A 14,357-nucleotide genomic window follows, 5' to 3' on the forward strand; every position below is an offset into this window, starting at 1 on the left:
TGTCTTCTTCTGCATTCTACTGTACGGACGTAAATTTACTTTCTGTTCAGCCTGAGGCTTATTCACTTCACTTCTGGTGTGAAAAGGCTTTTATTTTGCCAAAAATGTAACTTTTTTATTTTAAAAACAAATAAGCAAGCCCTGCCCAGATTTAAAAAGTAACGCAAAAGTAACGTAATGAATTACTTTCCATAAAAAGCATCCTAATATTGACCTGTAATTATAGTATCGCTAGAATCCCTTACAATGTATCTAAATTTCATAAACAGGCATTACTTGCATGGTCATTCATCTTTAAGCACAACTTCTCCCCTCACCGTTACTTCATTTGGAACAATCAAGACATTGTATATAAGAGAAAATCTTTGTTTTTTAGTAGTTGCTTTGAGAAAAACATTTTGATTGTTTCAGTTATTTAACTCAGAAGGTCTTATTTGAAGTTACGAAGAATTCTTATGTAAATGTCATTTTCCAGTAACTCCCAAAGAATTCTCCATTGTCATGGACGTTATTCCTAAAGGAGCTGTTCTGCTTTTAAGTGACTCTGTTGGATCATCCAGCACTTTATCTATTTCTTTAGACCCATTTGAAATCCCAGAAGGAAAACGATGCTTTTTGTCACATCCTTCATCACGTAACTATAAGATCAGATCGCTTTTTCAAAAGGAGCTTGTAACAACTGCATAGGTAAACTCACTCATCAAAATCCTTCATATATTGTTTATAAAAAAGAGGTTCAACAGTATATCTAAACTATTTCATCTTCCAAGAATCTCAAGGCTTTTAAAACGGTTCATTTATTTAATCTTTTTAATTTAGTTTGTTAAATCTTTCGTTTTGTAGTATTTATTTATTGTTACATCTATAAATGGTGCTTTGCATGTAATGTCACCTCTTTGTATGTAATGTTGATATTCTCTGTATTTTTACATTTGGTACCTTGGCATTAATAAAAAATAAATAAAGTCTATGGGACGGAGTCCCTTTCGGAGGCAGCCTCTAGCGACCAGTCGATGAATTACAGTTTTAGTCACTTCTGTGTTGGTTTCAGGAGAGCTGGAGGTTGCTGCTTGCCCAAAAATGAAGAGACTCGGTTTATTTTAATAGAAAAAATAGTATGCAATATTTATACAATTTGTATTAGCTATCATAAAATCTGCTCAAAATTCAAAATAAAAAACTACAAATATTATTGAAGAAAAATATATTACATTGATTTTCCTAAAGAAAAACAACAAAAAAACATGACCCAAAAATGAAAAAATGTAGTTTAAATACATTTTAATGGGAAAAAATCTCTTAAAATGTTATATAGTATCATAAAATCTGCTCAAAACTCAAAATATTATTGAACAAAAATATATTACATTGATTTTCCGAAAGAAAAAAAAAAACGTGACCCAAAAATGAAAAAGATTAGTTTAAATACATTTTAATGGAAAAAAAAATAGCTCATAAAAATGGTATCATAATTTCATACTATCATAAAATCTGCTCAAAACTCAAAATAAAAAACTACAAAAATATATTACATTGATTTTCCTAAAGAAAAAAAAAAAAAAAAAAACGGTTTGTAAACTTTATACATAAAAATTTGTTTAAATACATTTTAATGGAAAAAATCTCTTAAAATTGTATATAATTATTGAATAGTATCATAACATCTGCTCAAAATTCTAAATAAAAAAACTAAAAATATTACTGAACAAAAATATATTACATTAATTTTCCAGAAAAACAAACAAACAAACAAACAAAAAAAACTTACATTTCAAGCAGCAAGTGTGACCCAGAAATGAAGAGACTCGGAGCATTAAATGCTTCAAAATAATGTTTTTAATGTACAGCTGCATAAACACACTTTTCTCCAGCAGTGCTTTGAATGTTGGTTTCAAACACATAATAATAATAATAATGATGATGATGAAGTAATTTTATTCTGATTTCTATAACACTAAAATTAAATGAACTCAAAATCAAAATACAGCCTGAGAAATATGACAACAGTGTAAATATGACATTTTATTTCACACAAACAACAGTATATTTGTCAGTATCTGTGTGTGATTTGTGTTGAACTGACAGAAACACAGAGAGTCTCTGAAACATCTTCATCCTGATGATCTGAAACAGGAAAGGTGTGTGTGTGAGATAGTGTCAGTCGTGTGTGTGTGTGTGTGAGAGAGAGAGTTTAATGTTTAGTGTGACACAGAGACACTGAAGAGTTGTAATTATTAAATCTAAATCCAGCGTGTAGAGGTTGAGTGAATGTGTGTGTAAGTGTGTGTGTGAGTGTGTGTGTGTTTAATGTTTAATGTGACACAGAGACACTGACTAGTTGCAATGTAGTCTAAATCCAGCATGTAGTGGTTGAGTGAATGTGTGTGTGAATGTGTGTAAGTGTGTGAGTGTGTGTGTGTCAGAGACGCTGTAGAAGAACAGAGAGCTGCTCGCCTCGTCCAGAAACACTGCTACTCTCTTACAGGAGTCTGAAGCAGCAGAGATCTCAGTGGAGTTATTATTGTGACGGACAGTGAATCTGTGATTAAAGCAGCTCAGACTCCAGGAGTTCACATTATATCCAAACACACAGTCATAACTCCAGCTCACTCCTTTCCTCTGGATTTCTTTATAAGCAAATACATAATGTAATACAAAATAAACCATTTATGTACATTACATGTTATTACAAATGCCTGCAAAGAGAGCCAAAGGCCTGGTTATTGCTGCTGCTACACTTACAGGACGATCAGATCCTTGTTTAATACGCTATTGACCAAACATATTCAAATATCCACTTAATCTTTCATTTTTGCTACAGATGACACAGCCTCTATAATTTCTTCAACAAAACACATGTGGACATCACAACCCTTACAAAAAATAATCATGGTTTTATCGTAAACCATTAATTATCTTTTGTCTGATTTCTAAATGCTTTAAAATCAATCAGACAACTGTATTAATAAAATCACAGCCAGGTAACTGTCTGGAGCTACGATTGTAATTTATAAATAATACAATTTAATTACAATTTATTTATTTATTTACTTTTATATTTTATTAAAGTTCTATTTTGACCCTATAGTAGTGTTTTTTTACTTCCATAATATTTGAGGAAGGGGGCACAATAATACAGTTCTGCTCAGGGCCCAGACTGCGCTTGTCATATTATCACAACTATGCAGTGTTTTAACCATTTATTTATTTTGGGTTTCAGACATTTAAATACACATAAGTACTAGTAAAACAATACATTTACAGTTCGTGAAATACACACTGATGTCTATGGAAGCAACAATAACAATCCATTCTAGTTTAATTTGCCGATGTGTTTTATTCTTATCAGATACACACAGTGTAAGTAACTATAAAGTTTACTCTATTCCTCTCCCAGTTCACCGGCCACTTACTTACATGTATTTCGGGAGAAAGCTATAGATTTAGCGTGCTGTAAATCTGACTGACGAGACTCTCTGAACTGAACAAACATGGCGGCGCCCATCTCACATTACAGATCACGATCAAGATCATTTAGAAAGGGTTTTAAACGACAAAACACACTCATTTACACATATTTGTGAATCGGAATATCAGATAGTTCATGACATGGTAAGCATGTTTGTGAATATTTTGAATAAAAAAGGAAAAACTAAATAAAAGCGATCTGTCATTCAGTGTTATTGTTATTTTTCATATTTGTATTTAAAAAAAAACACGTATGTACATTTATAACACTATTGTTTGTATTATATCACCTTTGCATCAAATGACAAAAAAACAGTTAAGGCTAATGCAAGGGTGTTTCTAATGCAGCGTCTATGGGAGGGATGGTACATTTGACATCGTTCTCTCTTCTGACTGCTGTTATCAGTCTCTCTCAATGTTTTCCTTTTATTGAAAGTCACGTAAACACTATCGTGGAGATTTTCTTTTGCTATTTAAGCTGACAGAAGTCCATCCATTTCTTTGTTGGAAACCTTTAAATGAGAAGTATAATCGTTGTCATTGTAAATATTCATTTTTCCATGACCACGGAGGACACTGTGGGTCACATTCAGCGGACAGACATGAACACAATGCATGTTTTATATATTTCAACAAATGACAAGCAAAATCAAATCCCTAGGAGCTTGTTAACAGTTTTGTAGCATTTTAAAATGCTGGCTTGATTTACTAAGACAGTGAGGCTAAAGACATGAAGATGTCATGTCATGAAAATGATTTGCAAACAAAGTATGTTTTACATGTCTAAAGCATATAAAATTAGTAAACTAGCCTTATTAGATAATCTGTTCAGAGACTACCTCTTGACTATTATTTCTGCAGTTCACGGTAAATCGTGAAATCGGTTAACCTATGTTTGATCAATTTAGCCTTTTCAAATCATTACGACTTTCCTAAAATAAAATCTATAGATATAAAACAGTTCAAGCATATAACAATGTTTAAACGTTAAACCTAGATAAATGTGCGCTATATCCAATAGTTTGTGCGGAGAGTGGAAGCTGAAGCGCGCTTTGCAGGACATAGAGACGCCAGCGCGATCACTTGCATTTTTTTTTCAGTGGATACGCCATCATTTTTACTCATAAAAGTAAGAGTAATACATCATTCGTAACTGTAAAGGGTCTACACTGTAAAAAAAATTCTTTAGTTTTTACAAAATAATTTTGGCAGCTGTGGTTGCCAGAATAATTTTGTAAAAAATACAGAACTGTAAACACATTTAGTATAAAACTGTAATTTACAAAGAAGAAAATTTGAATGTAAACCAGTAAATTCAACAATGCACACTGCTATTAAAACCTGTTTTGTACCTTTAAAATACTGACAACCAGCATAATAATGCAGGTGGTAAAAGAGAAAGCCACATGAAGAATCAAAGCTCATCACAAGTAGCTTCGCCACAAGCAGAAGTATATACTAATATATAGAAGGTGCACAGAGTCATTCATGCAAACACAAAACACCATCATGGTAACACACATGATACTTAAATAATGCATTAAACTTTCATTAAAGGGGTCATATGATGCTGCTAAAAGCACTTCTCTCTAAAGGCGCGTCTAATGAGGAGATGGCAACTTCATCCTTGCGACACCCACTCAGAAAACACTAGTTTATTAGTAAATAATTAAAATATCTCACTATTTCCCCCTGACACATTCATGGTAATTACTTTTGCCAGTCCTTTTGCGGCAAGCTTTAGCCTATTGCGTGCATTTGAACGCAGAACTGTTCAGCTGCGCTGACGACACGCACCATACATGCTGCAGGAGAAGCCTAAAACAAGCCCGGCCCGCGTCTGAACTATGACGTGAAAATTGTCCCGAAGCCCGGCCCGAGGGGCGTAAAAAATTCGGGGCCCGTCGGCCCGGGCTGAAATGCAGGGCTGTAGTATTTATAGAAACACCCATACTATGCAGCCAGGTGTTTTATTAATGGTGAGTATAATTTATTTTTTTCAATGAATGTAATCGATTAGATATCATAATATTTAGGCTATAATAGGCTATTATAAATCTGGTTGGTTTGTATTGGTGACATAATATGTAAATGATATGCGTGCGGCCCGTGAGACTTGCACTTGGACCATAGTGCGGCCCAGTGGAAAAAAAGGTTGAGAACCACTGGATTAACCGATTTCACGATTATGCGTGCTTTAAAACGTCACGGTTAATTAACTGTTAAGACTTTGCTACACAGAGTGTTTCTGTTGCACGGAACTGTTGCAACTTACGCAAAACGAAAACAAAGTTACGCCAGTGGTGCACCATTTTAAAGTGCCGTGCTTATCAGAGACATGGAGGCTACTACACTTCCTGCTACACTACTACTACTACTACACTAGATTAACTATGACAGAGGGACCAAACAGCAAAGCTTTATTTCCACCAGAGAAATGCCTGAATAGTGTGGGAGCATTTTGGGTACACCAAGAATGACCAGGGCGTCATTTAAATATTGCCATAATATTGCTGCTAAAAGAGTGAATATGTAAGGGATAATGCGCGGTTAGTTGTGTATTAAACGATTTCTAAATCTAGCATTCTGCCCACTTCAAATCAGACTGATATGAAATAGTGCGGTAAGATCACATTTATTTGAATTAATTATAACATTTACTTGAATTTATTATCAGATCAATCGAGAGAGAGAGAGAGATTGAGAGAGAGATTACAGTTGCATGTGTGCATTACCTGCATCTGCGTGTCTCTCTCTACAATCAATGAAACTGTGAGTTTAGTTACTTAAAACATAGCGAGTTTACCTCCTCTTTGCTGATGAATATAATGTAGCGATCCAGTATCTAAGCCATTTTATGAATTAAAGTCGTGGGAAGCGTTGATAAGTTTCTGTACTCTTGAATGCCTGTATGTGTGTGCAGCTTGATCTCCGATCTCACAGACCAAAATAATAGACATGATTTTCTCAGGCCACATGTAAAATCATATGAATTATTATAAAGATTATTAAAATGAATACGTATGGATGACAGTTGATGACAATAACAGTTCAGTTAATTCCCCTCATTAGTAACAATTTCCCCTGGGGGATAAATAAAGTTAATATTAGTCTTATATTAAAGGGGTCATATGATGCTTTTTTAAAGATCATTATTTGGTGTATTTGGTGTAACAGAATATGTTGACATGCTTTAATGTTCAAAAAACACATTATTTTTCAAATACTGTACATTATTGTAGGTCCTCTATGCCCCGCCTCTCTCAAACGCTTAGTTTTCTACAAAGTCCCTCCTTCCGACAAGCGCAGTCTGCTCTGATTGGCCAGCTGACCCAGTGCATTGTGATTGACCGAACACCGCAAGCACTCGTCGGAAATGTAACGCCCCTTACCATAATCGCGAGCTTCATCTTTCAAAATAAATGTTAAGACAGTAAATAATGTCAGTTTTACCATCAGTTCAAGCCCAAAAGGGGAACAGAGTCGCCTGACAGATACAATGATGAAGCTGGTATGTATACACAAGCCACGGTTAAGACCGCTGACTCCACTGTGATGTGACCCCCTCTCTCTCTCTCTCTCTCTCTCTCGCGCTCTCTCTCTCTCGCTTCAACACTAACTGCTGTTACTGAAACCACGCCTTCTTTCTTTGCGTGCACATTTGGGCGGCATTATGCAAATATTGCCACATAGTGAGGTAGATATGTGGGGGCGTGTTAGAACGAGCCGTTTTAGGGGGGTGTGGCAGAGTCTTAACTTTGATAAAGAATATCTCTTTGGTTTTGAGACTTTAGTCTTTGCAACTTCAGGGATCTTATCTATACACAATCAGCTTGTAACACTCCAAAGAGAAAGGAAAACTTGAAATCGCATCATATGACCCCTTTAATAATAATACTTCATTAACACTGTGATTTATTATCCCTGTTATAGTATCATTTATAAGTAAAAAACCAACGAGATATTTTTTCACCATGTTTCCAAGTTTTCTACCTCAGGTCCAAAAGAAATGTAGTAAGAATGCACAAACTGAAAACACTAAATACTTTTGTGATCTATTTCCATTTGTTATTTTCAAAAGGGAAATACTGACATGGATGTTTACAGAGCAGAGGTCACCTTTTTTTTAATTCCAAAGAGAGAGATGGACTTTTGTTTGTCTTTATTATTATTTTGTGTTGTATTATTTGGTTACTGTGTTATTTCTATTTAAAAAAACAGCAATAAATAACACTTTAAAATCTAAAGAGTGTTCATGTGATTTTATACATTAGAAGTGTTGTGAAATTAATAAATGCATAATAATCATGAAACCGTGATTATTCTTCAGACTATAATCGTACCAACAAAATCTATAATCGTTGCATCACTACATCAGAGATGCAGAAATGACTAAGATCTTCACTGGTATCATGGAGGATATTATTTTCAAGCTCTAAATTAAACAATTATCACTGTTTGTTGTAAATTACTTTCCATTTGAGAGCTCATCCAATCATCATAGAGAAGCTGAGCTTCTGTCTGGGACAAAAATAAAGTTATTTAAGCTTCCCATGCAATCTTTTTTGAGAAATAAAGTTTCTCTTGACAACCACAAAAAAATGACAAATTCTCTCTCACACACACAGCAGACAGGATGATTGTTTCTGCTCAACTTACTTGAGTTTTTCCAGGTGGTTGAGCAGCTTCACTCCTGAATCTCCTGGGTGATTGTAGCTCAGATCCAGCTCTCTCAGGTGAGACGGGTTTGAACTTAGAGCTGATGCCAGAGCAGCACAACCTTCTGCTGTCACCAAACACTGAGATAATCTACAACAGAAAGTGTTCATGTTAGTGTGCTTCATTTTTCAGAGAAATACAGTACAATATACAATATAATAACCAGCAGGAACTCTTCAGCTGGCAGTCTGTGGGCCAAATCCAGAAATCCTCTGATTGATTTAAACAAAATTGTGCTGCTGCCTGACACGAGATAATCTGCAAACCTCATCGGTGAGTTCAAAAACACTTAATGTATATCCAGACCAAAGAGTGTGTCTTTTTTCTGGTCACAGTTCAGCTCAACTGGTTTCCCAAATATTAACCAGCACCATTTAGACACAAATAATCACATTTATTTAATCTCCTATTGCTCACCTTATCAACTGTTCTAAGTCTTCTAGGTCTGTCCCTCTGTTATTAAAAAATGCTGCTGTCTCTTATTTTAAAGAAATCTGGGCTCGATTTTCCCGTTATGAACAATTTCAGACCTAACTCCATTCTCCTTTCATTTACAATCTCCTTGAAAAAGTTGTTGTCTCTCATCTACGGGGCTCCATTAAATCGGTTACACTTTATTTCGATAGTCCACTTTAGACATTCTACTAACTGTAAGTAACTTTGCAACTACATGTCAACTAACTCTCAGTAGAGCATTTGTAGACTCTTAGGTTAGGGTTAGAATAAGTTTCCGCACTTGCAAAGTTACTTATAGTCAGTAGAACGTCTGTTGAGCAACCATCAAAATAAAGTGTTATGAGATATTAAACAGGCAGTCTACTAATACTCTAACGACTGCTAGCTGACATGTAGTTGCAAAGTTACTTATAGGTAGTAGAATGCCTAAAGTGGACTATCAAAATAAAGTGTTACCATTAAATCCATTTCACACTATTAAATATCAGGGTGTTACATTTGATTCTTCACTTACCTTTCAAAATCATATAAATATAATTTCTAAGACTGCATTTTACCACCTTTGCAATATTGCCTGACTGCGGCCTGTTTTCAGCCCCAAAGACACTGAAACTATAGTTCACACTCACGTCTTGACTGTTGTAATTCTCTTCTTATTGGACTGGCTGTTAAAACATTAAAATTACAATATGTCCAAAATGCTGATGCCAGAGTCATTTCTCAGGTTAAGAAATCTGGACATATCCCAGTTCTTCATAATCTGCTTGATTGCCTGTTTCTGTCTACAGGTGCATCTCAATAAATTAGAATGTCGTGGAAATGTTCATTTATTTCAGTAATTCAACTCAAATTGTGAAACTTGTGTATTAAATAAATTAAATGCACACAGACTGAAGTAGTTTAAGTCTTTGGTTCTTTTAATTGTGATGATTTTGGCTCACATTTAACAAAAACCCACCAATTCACTATCTCAACAAATTAGAATACTTCATAAGACCAATAAAAAAAAAGTAATTAAAAATAGTGAATTGTTGGCCTTCTGGAAAGTATGTTAATTTACTGTACATGTACTCAATACTTGGTAGGGGCTCCTTTTGCTTTAAAACTGAAAAAGTTATGTACATTGTGTTTTACATTTTGAGGTAAAAAAAGGATGACATTTCTAAGATCAAATCAGGAAGCCCAGGTGTCTGAGATAATAACCTTTTGTCTTTATGCTCTTCCTGACCATTTGGCTTTATAAGCTCAAAGCACAGCTGTACCTTTGTCTCTGTGATAATGCGAAAGTATGGCGATACTGTCAGACTGATTGGATTAGCACCTATGCATTGAATGACACTGTTATACTGATGAGATCAAGGCTGGGAAAATGCCTGTGTCGGGCTGATTCCTGTACTTCATTTGCATGCTATGGGTTAGAGAAGATACCCAAGAGTCTCCTGGTCTCTGCTTCGACGAGGAAAAATTTTCCTACAACTTCAAGCAACTTAGGCTATGAGCTTCTCCATCCTTCCTCCAGACTCTAGGACCTTGGTTGATGCACCTGTATATTCAGTATAAAATTATTCTGTTACACTGTACAACTTTGCAGTAATAACACTGTTTTCCATTAAAACCATTGAAAACAATGCATTCTGGGTAAAATTGGTTGTTTTCGATAAAGTAGCCAACTGCAATATAACTGTGAATTATCAGTGTTCAGAGTCGACACTCAGAGGCTGTGTTCCAGATCACACCCTACACCATCATTCACTATTCCCTACATGAGTTTACTAATATAGTCCACCTGACAGAGAGAATGCAGACACTGATGAACACCTGCTGTTAACAAGAATCACTGAAGAAAAGAGAAACAAAAGAACTATGACTGAAAATAAAAGACATTAAATCTCAAAATCTGAGCAGCACTACTAGCTTCACTTATTACTAATGCGTTTGACTTTATTTCTGTCATATGTCTAAAGAAGTTATCTTTGAGAATTATCAGAGATTTAGATGTTGTTTTATTGAAAATAATGGATTCATTTGAAGTCACCATTATCGAGAACAGTGTTTGCTTTTGTTGGGCTCTTGACCCTTGACTTTTCAACATAACTTTGTCTTTGGCTGATTCTGTGTTTTCAAAGCATATTTTTCAAGAAAAGTCAAGAGAAAATGCAGGCAGATGATATTAGTTATGTGTTGACAATAACATAATCAACATGGAGGGACCAGACTGACTTATTTCATCTAAAGTTTAGTTTATATGATGTCTTAAGTTTGTGTTTTTGTTTTTAAACGTGGTTTTACAGCATGAGTTTCAGCAATATTGTGGTAATCAGTTGTTGTGAAGAATTCTAAAAACATATTGTGCACATAACATTTAGAGCTACTCTAACATTCAGATACACACAGACATCAAGGATCAGCATATGAATCTCAACAATCGTGCCATTCAAAGTTTCATGTCTCAATACATGCTGGGTATCAGCACAGGACAAAACTCGCCCATGACTCCCAGGATGCATTGCAGCATTAATAATTTAATCACCATTGTTGAGATTCATATGCTGATTCTTGATGTCTGTGTGTGTTTGGCTGACACCTTATTTAACATCTTTTTGTGAAAAATGTGTTTGAAAACTCTTCATAATTGACAGCGGCATTATCACTACTGTGTTAAGTTAAAATGCATCAACAACATAACTCTCAATATGAAATTAGACACTGGATGAGATAAGTCAATCAGGCTGCTTCTTGATGAATAAATCATCATTAGTAAGTAACCAAATCACAATGAGACTTATTTTTTCTTGACTTTTTTTTTTTAAACACGTTACAGCAACCAAAAAAAAAAAAAATAATACTAAGAAATCAAAGGTCAGTAGCCCAACCAAAGTAAACACTCTTTACCATAATGGTAACCAAACAGTTTCAATAAAACATCAACATCTAAATGGTAATGGCTGCATTTACACTGCAAGTCTTAAAGCACAGATCCCATCTTTTGGCCATATCTGATTTTTTGGCCCGCCTGTTTACATTCACTTTAGACACGACTGGTATCCGATATCTGCATTTACATTAATTCCTGCCCAAAATGATTGTCTGATCACTATACTATGCACATGGAAGACCCTCGGGTTTTGAATGGCTGTGCTATTAAAATTATTTATATAATTCACGTCGAGTGGTCATTATTATTTGTCAGCATGGACAATGACTGTCATGGATGTTTTACAGCACAAAATCAGACTGAATGGATAAAGACAGAAAAATAACGGTAATTTTAATTTGTTAGGCTATTTTATCTACAGCTCGTTAGAGGTGGAATTCTTTAGTGAAATAAAGTAGCGCCAAGATGATATTTATTGAAATGAATTCTAACGAATTAATGAGAGTGGGAGGGAGAGAGAGAACAAACAAATGAACGAATGCACGCACAAGCGAGCAATCAAGTGAGTGTGAAGCTTGCAAACAACCTTGTTGGTTTAATTACAAAAACTGCTAAGTTATCACCTCATTGCTAAGAAATATAATGTAGCTTTTAGCCATTGTATTTATAAAATTCACGGGGCAGGGGTTGAAAACCAGCTCCTGAATGTGCAATTTCTTACCTATATAGTTTCCATTTCAATAAAATGCGAGCACATACAGCACGCCGGCATTAAAACGCTATCTTTATGGGCAAACGTGTCGCCCTCGCATTGGGAGCTCTGCGAGGAATTGGATATGTGTGTTTAGACATAGGTCAGATGTCGAGATATCGGATATGTATCCAACTAAAATCCACATTTGGAAGTGGCTCAGATCAGATGTGAAAAAATCAGATCTCTTGCGGATTTTTGTGTTTACATGTGTGCAACAAATTCCAATCTGTGTCAGATGTGAGCAAAAAATCTTTTTGTGCCAGTGTAAATGCAGCCTAAGAGCTTTTGTAGACGTCTGACAGAAATAAAGTGGGGGTGCATTTCCCAGAGCCAACTATGGTCGCTAGTTCTGTTGTTGCCAATAGAGTTCAATGGAACTTGCGACCATAGTTTGCTAACAATGCTTTTGGGAAACAAACCCCTGGTTAGTAATGCGTGAAGCTGGTAATGCTGTTTGTGGAGTTGTTTAATTCTCTGCTGAGATCTTGAGAGATTTAATGTCTTCTTTTATAGTCAGTTGTAGTTTTTGTTTTTTCTCTTTCCTTCAGTGTTTCTGCTAATTAACTGCATGTGTTCACTAATGCTTAAAAATTACTTAAACACTTAATTATCTCATTAATGGCAGCACTGCTTCAGTGTTACTTTTAATCCCTGTAGTGTGGTTTTGCTGTGGGGTTAAAAGGGTTAAATGTGTAAGATAAAAAGACACATCAGAGAAATGTATTTTAACAGTAATAAACTGTAAATTAAGTTTACAGCAAGCAAACTACAAATACAGTGTTATATTGGCAAAGCTGCTGCCAGTAGTGTACTGCAAAATTACTGTGAAATCACATTGCACTTAATAGAAAAATGTGAACTTAATTAAAGGAGAATAAATGCTGAAATCAAATGTTATTTCATGTGTTTTTGCACAATGATATAGGGGAGATATTTTAGTGTTTATTGTTTTGTTCTGATGGGATTTAAAAGGTTTCTGTTTGTCTGAGTTTTGTGGGTTACCATTGTGTTAAGGAGTAGAGTCTGTGTTTAAGTCAAGGATGAGCAGAGAAGTATTGCTATTATGTTGTTTGTTGCTTTAAAGGCAGTAAATGTGGAGTGGAGTTGGAGTAAATAGTGCTAATTGCACACGCATGTGTGCTCTTGTTAGCTAGCAGTTCTTTGCAAGAGATTTGAGTTAAATTTACGTTTACTTTATTTTAAGAAACATTATTTTTAGTAGATTCAGATTAAAAGAGTTCAGACTATTAATGTTCTCAAATTGTTAACACATTATAAATATTAGTTTATAAACATGCATGGCAGTTATTGTAATTTAGTGCATTACAGTAACATACTATAAAGTGGCTAAAATTACAGTAAACTACGGGCAAATATGCTGCCAGTATTTTACTGTTCATTTACAGGACTATTTCTAATACACTGTAATTGTATATAGGGATGTAACGATTACCGGTTTGACGATAAATCGTGATAAAATACCCCAGGGTTAGTATTACCGTTTCATTTTTAATTATCACTATAACCATATTCGATTACCGCGATTTGAACAACTGAGGATAAATAAATACTGTCCAGCACAGGGCTCCAGAGGGCGACCAAATGGGCGCATTTTGCGATAATTTTTTCTGCCCGTGCGACTAAATTTTGTGTGCGGTCACACTGGCGCGACCACCGCATCGTTTAACTCATAAGCGCTGCCATATCTGTTGCATATGTGAAACATCAAACGGCAAATGAAACTGAAAGCATAACGAAACCACGCTACTCATTTGAACTGCGCAGTGCTTATAGAGTGTAGAGCCTGGTTTATACTCGCCGCGTCAGTACGAGCGCAAAGGTGCACACAGCAAAAATGACGCCAATATTGAGGAAACGATGGATGGTTTTCATGCTAAAGTAAAGTAAAAGACTGCTTCTTAAACCAACGGTGAACAAGTTGGTATTCTTGTGGGGGAAAAAAACATGCAAGTACTGTCACCGACAGCAAGTTTAGTTTTACTTTTCTTTTTGTTTTCATTTTGAAAAGCTTGTTATCTTTGCTGTTTACCTCACGTTATGCTATGGAGGCTCTCTTTTATAATT

General features: G+C 35.2%; 1 pseudogene; it reads right to left on the reverse strand.

Annotated features, from left to right (window-relative positions):
* Positions 1 to 8,013: 8,013 nt before the first annotated feature.
* Positions 8,014 to 14,357, reverse strand: part of LOC107665605 (NACHT, LRR and PYD domains-containing protein 3-like) — a 30,043-nt pseudogene continuing 23,699 nt past the window's right edge.

The sequence above is a fragment of the Sinocyclocheilus anshuiensis genome, unplaced genomic scaffold (genome assembly GCF_001515605.1).
Source record: "Sinocyclocheilus anshuiensis isolate Anshui unplaced genomic scaffold, SAMN03320099.WGS_v1.1 scaffold229, whole genome shotgun sequence".
Taxonomy (NCBI): Eukaryota; Metazoa; Chordata; class Actinopteri; order Cypriniformes; family Cyprinidae; genus Sinocyclocheilus; species Sinocyclocheilus anshuiensis.